Source organism: Rhyacophila brunnea, unplaced genomic scaffold (assembly GCF_057557595.1).
Source record: "Rhyacophila brunnea isolate RB1 unplaced genomic scaffold, BYU_Rbru_1.0 scaffold_14, whole genome shotgun sequence".
NCBI classification, from domain to species: domain Eukaryota; kingdom Metazoa; phylum Arthropoda; class Insecta; order Trichoptera; family Rhyacophilidae; genus Rhyacophila; species Rhyacophila brunnea.
Genome location: NW_028232796.1, coordinates 10772146 through 10788986, shown reverse-complemented (window position 1 = coordinate 10788986; position 16841 = coordinate 10772146).

The window sequence follows — 16841 nt, the reverse complement described above, 5'->3', positions numbered from 1 at the left end:
CAGCGCCCGTGTGGCCTCGCTCAACCGTCGCGCATAATATTGTTGTTTAATTAACATTATAAGTAAGTAAGTATACCTGACAAGTGTGCTCTTTTTATCAGATCTCCACAGCCTACCTCTTTCCAAAAGTCACCCTTCGCCACTGGTATCCCAGTCGAAACGATTTTCAATGTGCGACTGCGCTTAATTCCCCGTTTACGTGTATTAAGTTTAAGTATATGGATTTACTGTTGACAATAAGTATTATCGCGGCCATGACAAGAAAATGTATGCGTAAACATGTAATATCCTGAAGTTGCAAGCTTGTTTGCACGAATCAAAAAAGTTTGGAAGCTTCTGAATTTTCATACGACAGTAGGGATTTTCTCTATCTGCGCCTGCGCAGTAGAACGAAAGTGGCGAACCTGCCGGCAAAAAAACGAACTATACTCATTTTGGGGTTAACCAATTTTCACTACCTGTCAAATAGTACCATAAAATGACAACATCGCGTCTCGCTTACTCTTAAAGAATGAGATTGGAGAGACAGTCAGAACTTTTACGTGTAAACAGTTGTTATCACGATAGTTTAAAATACGCACTATTGCTGCCAATAAATCCATGCACGTGTACAGGCGCTAAAAGACTAAGTCAATATGCATGATGCTGCTGGATATATAAAATAGTAAGTCTGCTAAAATACATAGAAACACAACGCACAGTATTAGCTTGAAGTGGCCTTCATCCAGCAGTTTATGAATCCAGTATGAAGATGATATTCAATACTATAAACATATTTTATATCCACAACATCGCATAATGTAGTATTATCTAATACGCCGACTTTATATTGAGAACGTTTACACGGCAGAATAATATTAGATATCTAACCTTATTTCTTTTTCAATTCTATTAGGAATATTACTATAGCAAAAAATCCAAAACACGCTCACTCATATCAGTTCGCAAAACATAATAAAGTTTCAAAAATACGAAACCAATATTATCAATGATCTGAAAACGGCAAAAAATTATAACGCTGTGAAAAAAATTAGTAAGTATGTTTTCTTTGCGATACAGTTTTCTTTTGGTAAATATGTTTTCTTGAAATTCCTGTTCTTACAGCACGTTTATAGACAGGGTTACAACAAAATAATGATATGATAATAATGTAATGCTATGTTTTTTTTGTTTGTTGATGACTTGAAACTCTTCATGGAATTTGTCACTTTGTACGATTGTCTTCAACTCCAACTTGATATAGATAATACATTAGATTGGGACAGGCGTAACAAACCGGACTTCAATATTGATAAATGTAATATTTTATCGTTTACTAAAGCCTCGCGAGTATTGTTTTTCCAGTATTCAATGCATGGCATAGTTCTCTCACGAATATCATCTGTAAGGGATCTTGGCATTACGTTTGACAATAAACTGAAATTTAATGGTCATATGGATACCATTCGTAAAAAGGCGCTAAAAATGTTGGGCTTTGTCTTGCGTACGTCTCGGGTCTTTTCAGATGTTACGGTACCAAAAATTCTCTATATCTCCTTATAAGCAGACTTGAGAGTGGATCTATTATTTGAGCCCCGCATCAGCTGAAGTACAGCCTTATGATGGAGAAAGTCCCGAATAAATTTTTGAGACTCCTTTACTTTCGGCTGTATGGATATTATCCGTGGCTCTCTCCAAATAACTTTCTTACAGGTATGTAGCTTAAAGTTTAGAAGAGATCTTTATTTTAGCTAAATATTTTTTCCGACTCATACGCGGCGTTAATGGAAACTCTGCCATTCTTGTTGGTATTGGCTTGTGTGTCTCTGACAAATATCTTAGAAATCGAGGGCGTCCGTTGTTTGTTCTCCCAAGGTGCATAACTAACCTGCCATTGGCAATGCCAATTGGGAGTCTGTTTAACCAAATCACTTCAGATATTTCGGAAATCATTTGCATGAGGATGAGTATAGATGGGCATTGTTTTATAAATTCCTAAAATATGGTCTGCTTAGCTCATTCAGTGTAGGTACTTCCTTGTATCTAATTTATATTTTTTTGTATTTACACTTTTCTACTGTTTAATGCTGATCTATTTCTTGTTTTTTTTTTTTTTTTTTTTAATACTGTTTTACAAATATTTATTTTCTTCTAAACGTCATATTGTGAACGTCTTAAATTAATAATTTGTAATGTTCACTATACGTTTAAAGAAATGATTTTGAATTTGAATATCACAACTTTCCAAGTTTTGAAACTGACAAAAATACATTCAAATAAAATTTAGTAAAAAAATAGTAAACGAAAATTGAGGTTGCTTAGCTAAAACGACGACAGAAATCTTTTGGTGGAATGAGTAATTATGGATTGTAAGATGTTGCAAATATAGTATAATATACTATAGCAGTTTCCCTATCGCAAGCGCTGAAGCGGATATCAGTTTGCCATAATTGGTGGTTATTATGCAAGCTAAAAAGCCAACGCGTCATTTTTACAGGTCAATTATTTTATGAGAATTAATGGCTGGGTCGAACATAATATATTATGATCTTTGGCCAAATTATCAACACATTTTGGAAATATACGTTTAAAATAGTAAAAAAATATTGGTGTTGCATTTTTTTTAAATACTGTTGTACTTTACAAGAAAACATAAATTTTGTCGTTGTTTAAAACCTAGATGAACGTTTATATACTTACTTATATAAATATAATTATACAACCAATTATATTAGAACCTATGTAATATCTACCTACTATTATAACACAGATTGGTTTCAGCGACTCCAGTTTTACTTTTCAGATTTTTTGAATATACATAGGGAGGTACTTATATATATTTTTTACCATCTCCGATTCTAATATGATCATGTAGGCCTCCACAGAGTTGAGGTTTGTATTAACAGATTTTTGTTTTTACGAGAAATGGATGTTATACACTTTTTCAACCCATTAGGTCCATACTCTGACTCCAAAAATAATTTGAAAAACAATGTGTGTATTTGCCAGACCCGGGATTCAAACCTGAGACCCACGACATATAAGCCGATACATAAACCGCTCGGCCAACGTGGGCATAATATAATATACCTACGAATATACTTTAAAGTGTTCAAAAACTGTGTTCTACCAAACGCTCACGTATCCATGTGAAACATGGACTCTCAATGTAAGAGAAATTCAAAAAGTAGCGCAACGCGACATGCAAAAGTGCATGTTGGGCATAACCCGTAAAGATCACAAAATAAACCAATGGTTAAGGAAGCAGAGTACGCTATATGATAGAGGTCGCTAAGCAGATAAATAGGAATGGGCTGGACATGTCACTCGACTAGTAGATAACCGCTGAACAGATGCTGTCATACAGTGGTACCCAACGGGTACTGAACGTCCACAGGGATATCCTAAAACCATATGTATAGACGAACTCATAAAGTTCGTTGGATGTACGTGGAAACAAACAACTAAGGAACAAGAACACTGGAGAGAGCTAGGGGGGGCTTTCGTCCAGCAGTGAATCGAAGTTTAAACTTAATTAAAGTTAAAATGGTAATATTTTAAAAATAATATCTATATTGAAGATATGATAGCAATATTAGTGAACGTATGTCGACATTTTAAAAAGTAAAAGATAAAAATCTGACTCTTTTTAAAAGATCGTTTTCGCAAACTTTTCCGGTAAACCTATAAACTTTCACTCTCCCTGTATTCACCTAACATAAATATTTTTTTTAGTTTCCATTGATTCCAGTGGAGTGTGGAAGAAAAACTCCAGAACTGAAAAAAGCCTACCAGAAAAGCTTCTTTCCTTTGAACGTGACCTGGAAGCTAAGGCAGGAAAACATGTTTTTAATTTTTTCCTTCCGTCCCTCCTTTTCTATTGAGTAATATACCATATATTTTAGACAACGTTATACAAATGCTTCATTAACAAGATATCCTTAATGAGAAAAAAAATAATAATGGCAGTTATTTACAGGACGTGTTCAACATTAGTTATATCAATTAAACCCTTCATTGTTATAGTTAGGTTAATCATATTATTTTATTAATCTTCTTCGAATAACGTTTCAGGAGAGACGATCATTTTATTTTTCTTTTCATTTATCTAAATATTATTAACCAGTGGCGAAGGGTGACTTTTGGGAAGAGGTAGGCTGTGGAGATCTGATCAAAAGAACACACTTGTCAGGTATACTTATAAGAAAGAAGAAGATAATACGATATTACTACTAATGAAAAGGTACACACTATTGACAACGACACACTAATTTAATGAAACTTCAAAAACTCACTGACGAAATAAAATTAAACGATCAGTTTAAATAACGTATTTTTTTCAAAACATTTATACACATCAAAAATCATTAGATAAAAGTTCTTTTTATTTTTTAAAACATTCTATATTTATTAATATTCGATTAAACACCATAGAAATTATTTTTTAAATTATCTTATTACTTATTAATTATTTAGTTTTAGGCTCTGCGATCGGAGCTTATCTTAGTTCATACAATTCGATAGACTGGGCGGGGCTACGTGATGTAAAGTCCATATGAAAAAAATTGAGAATTATTTGAAATATAATCCGACCTGCATTTACGTCAAGACAGATGGCGCGCTGTGGTATATTTTTTAAACCTTTGCAGATTATTTTGTAATTATCTGTGTAATACATTCCTGTACATACGGCATCTCTCGTTGGCAAAATAAATTATTTTATAGAATATATAATCAAGTGTTTATATAAATAAGTCAATATGCAATTAAAAATTATTTTTCTTAAGAGCGTAGGCTTCAAATAATCAAGTTAAATATAAAATAAAAACGTAGAATTTAAGATAATTATGCCAATTGACTGCTGAAAGATATAATACCCAGGTACATAATGAATCACTGAGGTTTTTTTTTAAATTATAATACCTATTCCATTTAAAAGAAAAATTCTAATGGTGCATTAATTATTAAAATTGGGATAGGTAGTAACTGAAATAATAACTCACTGATAATAATATTAGACACAAAAATCTAACTATTATCATATAGGTATTATAAACTGTAAAAAAAACGAAATAAACGTAATTGAGTAGTCATAACTCAAATTTGCAATTTTGTCATTTTTGTGTTAACAATACAATGCAGTTCCACTATGAATTGACAGTTAACAAAATAAAAGAAATTAAACATACTTGATTAGTTGGCTATCGAAAGTCACTTTAAGGGGGGACATGCTCAGCGTAGGTCAAAATGGAGCAATTTTTGCATTTTCAAAGCATGATCCTGGACATTCCTTAAACGTTGTAGATAATCTATTTATATAATTTTGAAGCCTTAGTACTTTTTTATATTTATTTTAAACATTTGATGACTGCATAAAGTATTTTTATTACATAAAATAGTATTCTTTTAAACCTCTCGCTATAATATTTTAGAATATAGTAATATTTCAGTGCATGCATGTGCAGTGGTGTTAAGATTTATTACATTTATTAATTTTTAAACGCATTTATAAAACCATTAGTATAATAATTTATGTAGACATTATCGTTTAAAAAAAAATCAGTTAGGTATATGTTCAAACACGCGCGTTAACATCATTTTACTCCCTACTTCAATTATAGTAGTAGCCAATTATTATTTAGAACCATTAATTTAATATGGTATGGACAAATTGTGTGAAATATAAACAAAATTTTAATCAACTCATTAAGCATTTTTTTTCGACCATATCCGATCCTAATAAGATCATATGGGCCTCCACAGAGTAGAGGTTTGTATTAACAGATTTTGTTTTTTTTTACAAGAAATGGATGTCAGCCACTTGCTCAACCTATTAGGTCCATACCCTGACAGACACAAATTGAAAAACAATATGTGTACTTGCCAGACCCAGAATTCGAGCCTGGGACCCATGGCGTTATAGTCCAACGCTAAAACCGCGCGGCCACCGTGGGTGTGCACCGATTTTCACGACCTGTCAAATAGTACCATAACATGACAACATCACGTCTCGCTTACTCTTGAAAAACAGAGATTGGCGAGACAGTCAGCACTGTTAGGTGTAAACAGTTGTTATTATCGCAATGGTTTAAAATATACACTATTGGTGCAAGTAAATCTATGCACAGACAAAATAAATTTCGATACAAGTCGGTTATGGGGAAGCCAGCGGCATACACATTTTGAAAATAGCCGATATACTAAATTATTTGTTATGTTGGGTTAGTTTAGGTTAGGTTAGGTTTTCATTCTTGATATTCGTGAATTTTGTCAATATCGGCTATGACAATTAGTGCGGTTTTCGCCTGGCTTCCCTATAACCGACATGCATAGGACTGCAGCCCTATGTTATAACTTGTGATATGAAGTGACCCGACGACATGACGTAATTATGACGTAAGCCAATACACGCTCGAGGCAAGCCGCCCAACGCACACGGCTCACCATAGATATTATTATGCTGAAACACATATTTGTATATGGGGACAATGAATAACGCCAGTATTTGAGTAGCGTTAATTTTTCGAATGCTATTATCACTCCGGTAGTACGTCAAAATGATGTCATATGACGTCATGTCAACCGGGCGACTTCAACTCGCAAGTTATAACATAGGGCTGCTGTTACCGAAAGTTGAGGCGATCACAGATACGAAAGATTGTGTGTATTGGTGAATTTCTGAAGAATACAGTATTCTTTTACAGGCTGTTCCTTTTTTGATTAGTTCAATTTTTTTTCCTAAATCAAAACAAAGAATCTCCTTTCTTAAAAGTCAATTTAAAAATTTAAAACAACCTGTTTGTAAACAATGCGTCACCTCAACTCTGGTTGTGCTACCTATACCTAAATATTTCTAACCAACTCATTTTCAAAAATGGAATCGAACTCTTAAAATGCTTCCTAATTTAAAAGCGGTTAAAGTAAATCCAGTAGTGTTCAGGTAATAGGGTAGTGATACTATCCCCTTCACTTTTACTTTGGTCGCATTATTCAATGGGACGTGATGTATACTCCCTGTAAAGTTTGCGGTATGCACAGATACTGTATGCAAATTTAAAAAGTTTTTCAGTGGAAGGGCAAGTCGTGGAAAATATCGAGATCACCTACGTGAGTGGAAACCTCAAGATATTTACGAACCTCTGCCGGCGGGGGTAGTGTAGATATCACGCGGGGGGATGCTATGAAGGCCTACCGCCTACTAGAGCTCCAGTGGCGTACAGTTCGATAGTGGATTCTTTCAAATGCCTCACCTTTTCTGAAACAAATGGGAAAAACATAAGTTTTATTTTTATACTTTCAAAAAACATATTATGTAGGTATTAATAATTATTACTATCAAATATGACTATGTACGTGGTCGCAGCTATGACCTATTTTGGGTGAAAGCTGTTTCCTCGTGTCAGGCTCACGAGGCACCAATAGCGAGGGCTGTGCGGCTGGTCAATGCCTAGAGATGTAGACATTTTAGCGATGCATTCTGTTTTTTAAATTCGATTTTATTGTTCAATTTGTATTTTTTTTGAATCATTGTTGTTTTTTTTCTATAAAATTATTTTTTTGCTTTGTTTTTTCTCTACCTTGTTTTTTCTCTAGTTGATTTAACTGTACTTTTTATTCTAAATGTCATGTTGTGAACGACTTGAATTAATAATTTGTTATATGCTCGACGTGTCTTTTTTTAAATAATTTTATAATATTAATTCTTTTTTAAAATCTAAGATTTGTTATATGTGATAACCAGTCGAAGTAGCTGTATTTTAGATAAATATATTTATACACATTTTTGAAGTTATACTTTTTTTGGGGCGCTTGGTAGAGAGCGAAATTGAAAGCTGCGCGCGCACACCGTTACGGAAGTGCGCGGCAGTATGAAGTTAGCTGCTAATCAGTCAGCTGTATGCAAACGTAAGTTTGATAGTAGAATTGTTCCGTTGCCTAGGCAACGAATTTATTATTGTCGGCAATTTGCAATTCCTTGCGTAAACAAACGATTACACGTCAGAGTGACAGTTAAAAATAAAAACACCGAGAAATAATTATATAATTTAGTAATATAAGTTAAAGCGAATAGAAATAAACCAGCGGCGCTCTTATAAGCGGCACTTTTTCTTGAGAGTGTAATTTAACAAGATAATTAAAAACTAGTCGAAGAATCTAGATTATCAAAAGTTTTGTTTTTTTTTTTGGTACGCCAAAGAAGTATAATTTCTCACGCGTACACTGTACACACACTGATTTTTTTTTTATAATTTTTTTCTCTCAGAAAAACTAAATACACCCGCCACTGCGCTACTCTTCACAATGCCGTCCCGGAACAAGGGCAATCATTAAGGATGATCGTAATAATAATAATAATATCGGAGACCATGTAACCATAGTTGGGTGGGTAAGTACTGACACCGCCACTCCGCCTTCCGTGCCGATTCTGCGGCAGGTCTTAGGTTATCCTTTGATTTCCAACATTTCAAACGCAGCCCCATTATGAGCGGGGTGGATTTCACAATGGCGGGGTAGTTTTCGACGATCAACGGCTGCGCAGGCTAGGAGCAAACTAATCAAATTGCCATAATTAATATCGGCATTATATATATGAGTACTATTTTCAAATTGTTGTAGGAAAATATTATTTCGAATTTGTCGCTGGAGATACTATTACACTATAGTGTAATGTGATATTTTTCTCCATTACTACGATACCCAATCAATAAAAACTATATTTTTTTCCGACCATCGGGTCTATTCTATACAAAAGGCTGCTTTCGTCCGCTAAAACCGCTAACTAGGGTATGTTTGTATCAAATTATTAACACGTATTGTAACAATTATAATTAGCCGGTATTAATTGTTGCAATAAATGATATATTTTAACGGCATGCCCCCTACATGTGCTGAAATTTAGAGCATGAGCGATAGAGAGAGAGCGAGAGAGAGACAGTTTCGACTGATTAACTGATTACAATACAATTACAATTATAATATTTCAATATAAAATGTATGTAACAAATACTAACACATTATCACGTTAACACGTTAGCGGTCGATAGTCGTCTTTTGTATAGAATAGACCCGCTGGTCCGATCCTAATTAATAGGATCATATAATATGGGCCTCCACAGAGTAGAGATTTGTATTAACAGATTTTGTTTTTTTTAGGAGAAATGGATGTCAGCCACTTGCTTAACCTATTAGGTCCATACCCTGACTCACACACAAATTAAAAAACAATATGTGTACTTGCCAGACTCAGGATTCGAACCTGAGACCCACGGCGTAATAGTCCAACGCTTAAGCCGCGCGGCCACCGTGGGTGTATACTATATTATTATATTTTATATGCGCATTACACATGCATATAATTTGAGGTAATTCTATAAACAATATCCAACCCACATGTGTAACATTCTGAAAAAAATCAATATGGATTTTAAAAATTTGATGTGTGATTATTTAATTTATGCACTGCACATGGATGTACTGAAATATGATTATATTCTAAAACATTAGATCGAAAGGTTTAAAGGAATTCTATTTTATGTAATAAAAATGCTTTATACAGTCATCAAATGTTTAAAATAAATATAAAGGATAATAAGGCTTCAAAATTATATAAATAGATTATCTACAACGCTTAAGGAATATTCAGGCTAATGCTTTGAAAATACCATAAATCTCCATTTTGACCTACGTTGGGCATTTTACATATTTATTAATAATTAGAATCATTTGTTTTTGGTTTACTATGCTTCATTCTCCAATGGGCACTTTTCACTAGAAAGTCTCTGTAAACTCAGCGTCTGAGTCAAAACACATTTGAGTGCGTGGTTTATAACCTTAGGGTTTGGAGGGGTATATATTTGTGTTGTTTATGGTAGGTATATATCAAAAAATGGAACAAACTTTAATATTTTCGAAAAATTATCGACCACTCCCGGTTCGTAAAATTTTCTATTCCGAGCGCTGATAAAATAATAATAAATTAAAAAATCCTAGCTAAAAGGCATTATTATTATGATATGTAACAATTTACATTTAGTTAAATGGCGGATTAAAACAAAGTAACTATTTTGCGCGGGAAAAAAAATGTTTTACAATCCGACGAGTAAAATTCACAAAAAGACCGGGGTATAAATTAGATTAACTCGCTGTAAATTCGCATTTTCCAGTCGTTATACACCACAGTAGGATGATAGGACAAAATAAAAATGGTCGTATTACACTGTCACACGCGATCGTAGTTTTTTGGGCAACGCTGAAACAAGATAACAATGTCAGAAACACGAATATCAAAATATCACAGAACACCTCGGACACTTCGTCATTTATGACACTACTTGACAGGTCTTGGCTTCCTTTAAAAACTTCCTCCATTCTGGATAATCCAGCGCCGACACTTTTTAGTTTCTTTATGCAACAATACACGTCATCCAAGTATGCAGGGGATTCTGGTAAGTTTCGTAGAAATTGTTTTCATAGGGTGAGGTTATTGGGCCTACGATCATCCCCATCATATGGGAAGGCCATTTCTTCCTCCTCCGTTAGTACTACTCTATCCTCGGATACTTAGTTATAAAAAATTTTCATGGAAAGTAATTATTGTACTGATTTTTGACTCGGTAAAACTCACTGTCTAGATTTCAATCGACGTGGGTTAAATTCTCATTTGGTAAAAAATATTTAAGATTTTCGAAGTTGTTCCAAAATATAAATATTGTGTATTTTTTTTTAATTCAAAAATAATGTATTAAAACATAGTTAATGTTAAACTCTATGGCAGAATTTATATGACTACTAATTAATATAAAAATTATATTATGTTGTGTTTCCTATTTCAATTTACCCAGAAGAATGCATACACTAATTTTATTGTAACCGCTTATTTTACAGCCTACCTTTAACCTAATCTTTTATTGTACCGCTCGAAATTGATACTTAGAGACTTTTTAAACATCTAATCGAGCTTGAGTCATGAATATCAAAAACTACGACGCTGCTGAAAATATCCAGGACGTACGAGTAGCTCAGAACCAGTATCTCGAAACTGCAGGACATTGCAATTAATTCTTCGAACAGACTGTTTGTCGAGGTCAATAAAATATCAAATGGTTGATTCCTTTGGGCAATATGTATATAAAAAAAGCTACTAGAGAAATTCTGATTAAATTGGAGAGGCCGGGTGAAGGAATTTACTGGGAAAACCTGACTTGCAAAGGATAGAGAAAGATGGAGAATTCCGATCCATAATTCCGATAATAACGAGGAAGAGATCAAGATTCGTTATTGTTAGTGTTCTCGATATTTCTATACGGAGTCGAGTCGTGAACCCTGAAGACAAGAGAACGGAAGGCAATTGATGCCTTTGAGATGTGGTGTTGGCGCCGAATGCTTCGCATTTCTTGGACGGAGCACAGGACGAACCAGTCAATCATCGAGAGACTGAAGATAAAGGAACGGCTCTCGACGATATGTCTGAGAAGAATTCTGCAGTTTTTTGGACATATTGTCAGGCGCGGACCGGACAACCTGTAGTTTTGGGTAGCTTCCAAGGAAGGCGAAGCAGAGAAAGAGCGTCTGCGCGATGGAGCGACTAAGTGAAAGAGCTGACTGGGGGCACCATTCATTCTTCCCTGAGAGAAGTGGAAGATCGAGAAGGATGGAAAGTCTTGGTCGCTCAAAGGATGGCGAAATTTAAATGTGGTCACGATCCTCAGCCATGAGTGCACGACCAAAAAGAAGAGACAATACATTAATATTAAATATAAATAAAAGGGTATTAAATTAAACATGTGTATATGTTCTATCATCGATTTCTTGAGTTTGACTATAGTTTACGCTTGATGGGCACTGAGTTGCATCTTTTGCTGTAATACGGCCAATGTGATGGGCCAAACTGGGAAACAAAGAAGCTGCGACGCGTCCGGCCCTGGAAGTCTCAAGGGTGAATAGAGGGCACCTCAAGGACACTGTATGCGCGGACAAACATTACTTCCAACTCGGTGCGCGTTTTGAAATAATTTTAGTATGTAGTAGACCAGACGCGCATCACAAAGGTATCCCAAACATACGGTGATTATGTTTTCCTGGAAATAATGACGTACAAATCTAAAAAAACCTTCATTAGAAAAATAATATTACGTTATTTTTAATGCCATTTAAACTAATTCAATAATATACAAGCAGGTGGTTCGACCATTTTCAATCAATTTAAATGGCGACCGTGTGGAAAATCCATTTGAATGCAATGTATATTCTGCACAAGCTAAACATAATAATATGTATTAATATATTTTTTATTATTATTTATCAGTTCACTCGTCAGGCTCGCCAGTTATTATGACTGAGTCTAACAAAACCAATAATTCGAATCTGTCACCTAATTTCATGGTCTGTCCCCTGGGCCCTGGATTTCGAGACATTTGGATCCTGGAGACCATCTGTTTTGAAGAGTAAGTCCCGTTAACTAATAGCACCTGTAAACGTGTATGGATTTACTTGCACCAATAGTGTGTATTTTAAACTATCGCGATAATAACTTTACTGTTTACACGTAAAAGTTCTTACTGTCTCGCCAATCTCATTCTTCAAGAGACGAGATGTTGTCACTTTATTTATTTGACAGTTCGGTCAACGGTTAAACTCAAAATGAGTCTCAGCGTGGTGTAGTTCGTTTTTTTCCGGTAGGTTCGCCACTATTGTTCTACTGCACAGGCGCAGATACCGAACAAATTCCAACTGTAGCGTGAAAATTCAGAAGCTGCCGAAATTTTAATTCATGCATGCAATCTTGCAACTTTCAGGATAATATATGTGATGATACTTAATGTCAGCAATAAATCCATGCACGTGTAAACGGGGTGTAAGTACCTGAGACATAGGGATTGCAATACCGGTATTTCAAAACCGGTGTTCCAATAATTATCAATACCGAAATACCGGCTTTAAAAATTAAAAATACCGAAATTTTCGGTATCAAGAAAGCACATTCGTCACGAGTTTGAAAATGAATTGATGTAATTTCTTCATAACTATTATTTGTTATATTAATATCATTTCGAAATAGAAGAAATCTGTGACAAAATGTTCCATCATATTGTACAAGCGTTGAATTTAAGAACCTTTTTCTGCAGCCAGACGTATTTTGACTTGATAAACTAGCCTGTTGGAGAACTTTAGTTAAAATTATCAATGTATTCAAATTATTCGTAAAAATCATCATATTATGATAAATACATATTTTTAAATGTCAACATAGTAAATGTAGGTAAGTAGGTTTTTGCTACAAAATAATGTTTTAAAGAGATTTTAATAGCTATATGTACTAATAAATATTTCTGCCTTTTTATATATATTAACGAATACTGATAATAATACCGGTATTCAATAATACATACCGAAAAACCGGTATTGATATTTTCATTCGGTATTGCAATCCCTACTGAGACAGCGAATAAGCATATAAATCCAGTCACTGTTTCAGTTAATCTTGAGGTATCCAGGGGACTGGAGGACGGATGTATCTATAGTCTATGGGAGGACGTATTTTGTATACTTGGAGAAACCTAGTACGTTGGTATATCAATAGTTTTATAATTATTGTTTTATTGGTTTATATTATATTATATGCACTTATATCTTTAATTTTACACCTTTTCTCACGTATTTTATTTCTCTATATAATTTATTAATTATCAATGTAATATATTAATATGTATCTGTTTGTTTGCAATAATAAAATTTAACTGTAAAAAGAAAATCATTAGAGAGAAAAAATCTGTGAAATTGGTCAGTTAATATTTATTTAGTATTATAAGTAATTATAATTATTAGTAAGTAATTATTATTATTAAGTATTATAAATTGCAACATCCCAAATAAAGTATAAAAGTGGATTTTTAGGATTGTCTTTGAAAAAGGACGAGTGGTCACTGTACACATACAACTTTTATTATTATGTATGTAAAACGTTGCCAGAATTAAAATAATTGTTATGTGTTATTATGATACAAATTTTTTGAGGCGTTTCTATGGAGATTATTACTATTTATTAATACATTTTGAAAAGGACAAATTTTCGTAACGTAGATAAAAAAGGTTAGAATATTTCTGTGATATTATTTCATTTGACATTATAATTAACTTTGTTGACTGGCAACCATTGGCGAAAGTTCATCATAATTAGAAATATTAAAACAAGATTTTCTATTGTTACAACATTGTTATCTAGGCAGATATTCTAACTCTGTCTTTTAGCGACCTTCCATGCCCAATAGGTTATCTCACATGTAAAAATACCAAAACAGTACGAAATTAATATAGACACCTCAATACTACACCTAGATACTTCTGATTTGATCATTGTTGGGAAAATGAAATTTAAACTTTTCTTGATTACTTAACATAATCTAGGCTATAAATATTACTTAAAATAAAAATTAAAAATTGTGCTTGTCTAATTGGGAACAATTAAATAATGTTCATTTGTATGAAAAAATATTGTAGATATATTTTTTAATTGCAATCATCAATGCAAAGAGATTGGGAGGAGTCCAATCTCTTTGATTTAATGCATTTATGGTTTTAAAGTTATCAAACATTTTCAAACACAAAATTAATACAGTTCCCATTAACTTCTGACTTCTCTAGTTTTATCATTTTGTAGTTAGAATCATTTTCAATAGCTATCTCAAAAACAGTGAAAATCAAGTTATCTAGTTGTAGTATTGATGTGAGGATATTATTTCTATGCCAATTTTTTTAGGTTCAACAGTGTTTCCAACTTATTGAAAGCATTTTATAATATAATATATTTGTTTTTTTTATTTGGGTATCTATCTGTCTGTCTGTAATGCATGAGAAAAAATATATGTAAATGTGTAGGAGAGATCAAGACAGTGAGTAAACGTGTTAAAAGGGGTAAGATGAGAGAAAACATACGCTTAAACGCACATTAAAAACAATGATGCCAGCATATTATGTCAAGTAATGTTAAAAAAATGGTTCCCATTAATAATGTCCAGAATTTACATTTCCCAAGTATGGCCACCCTAAGTTTACTAGAAAAAAGTACTTGGTGGGAGTGCCACCTATCAACATCCTTGTTGATGCCCTCAATATGAGCTTATATTAGCTAACAATAATAGTTGTTTATATTAAAGGCAAACCAATATAGAGTACCAATATTCATAACTGAAGAACGCGTCGATTTGAATACCGATATAATTTAGACGGTATCTATTTCAATACAGCCGGTGTATATTACGTGTTTCATTGGTATTTTCTTAAAATAGTTTTTTTTTAATTTATAAAAATAACGAAACTTTAATACTATACAGTGAATGGGCGTGTGAATAAAATTCATATACGTGACTACGCAATTAAATGCAGTACGCATTTGAGGAATGCAATGTAGGTGTTCTATTTATGCGATCGCGCAACAAAGGCGCAAAGTATTTTACAAACAAATGTACGTGCATCAGAGATAAACAGCTTGTCGTTAGCTGTGAATATATTTTGCAGGACATATGTTACGCTGCGTTACAGGCAGACATACCTACAGATAAATCACCACCATTAATATATTATATACCATTAATTATTTTAATAATTCCCTATGCTTATTTAAATACTTCCGTAGTGATTATTTTAATACTTACCAATAATCATTTTTACTAGCTGTTAATACTAAATAATTGTCACTTTTTTAATAAAATACTTGCTGTTTTTGTATATAATAATATATACTTACCAAATTATTTGAAGCCTTTTAAAATATCTAATAGACATTTTGTTCTACCTAATTATTGTAGCATTTCTCCGGTAGATCTCTTAAAAAATAATTATTATTTTACAAGGAATTAGGATTCTATCAGTCACTGTCGGATTGCTTCTCATTATTTCTGAGCTGATTAGGTTTTCATTTACTTTCTTTTATTCATACGGAAACGAAGAAAATGAATAATTCCGTTCGGATATTAGCCCATCATTTACTAAAAAAAACGATTTTTCTCTCTCTTTTATAAATTGTTCTAAATTAATGATGAAATCTTAATAATTATTATATAAGAAAGGTAAAATATTAATTAAAACTAAGCGGCCGGTAAAATATTCGGAATACTGCCAATTTAAAATTTTAATATTTTCTTTGTAAATACCCGAATATAATCATATAAATTTAATCGAGGTTAAGGCTCTTTTTTTGGCTATATCCTGATTAGGCACTGCTGTAATTTATGATGAAATATTTTCAATACGAACACAAGATCGAGGGTACGATTCCCAACATTGTCAAATTTGATATAGTATTTTTTCCTTGATTGAAGGAAGCAGACAAGAGTACGAGATGTGATAGAAGTCACTAAGTAGATGAAATGGCAATGTGCTAGACAACATTTGGACAAATACCGCCATACAGTGCTACCTAAGGGAGACTAAATGCCCACAGGAACGCCTTAAAACCAGCTGGATTTATGAACTTATAAAGTTCGGTGGATGTACGTGGCAGCCAAGAACTAGACACCGATAAGAGTGGAGAAAGCTAGAGGAGGCATTCATTCAGCATTGGAATGATTTGACGGTGATTTTACAGCATTGGAATTATCAGAGGAATTTGACGGTGATTTTATCTTATAATCGAGAAGCTGATGCTAAAGTGGATTCAAATAAACAGGTTACCAAATCGACTTCAACGTTAAACAATTTAATTTAATCCAAAATTCGCCAAAATCTGCATGCGAAATATTGTGCGTATTCTATTGCGCGATCGCATGAATTGAACACCAACGTTGCAACTCTCTCATACGCGCTGTACTTAATCGATTAGTCACGTATAGAAAATCCAATCCCGAGCCAAAATTCTGATCCCGGGA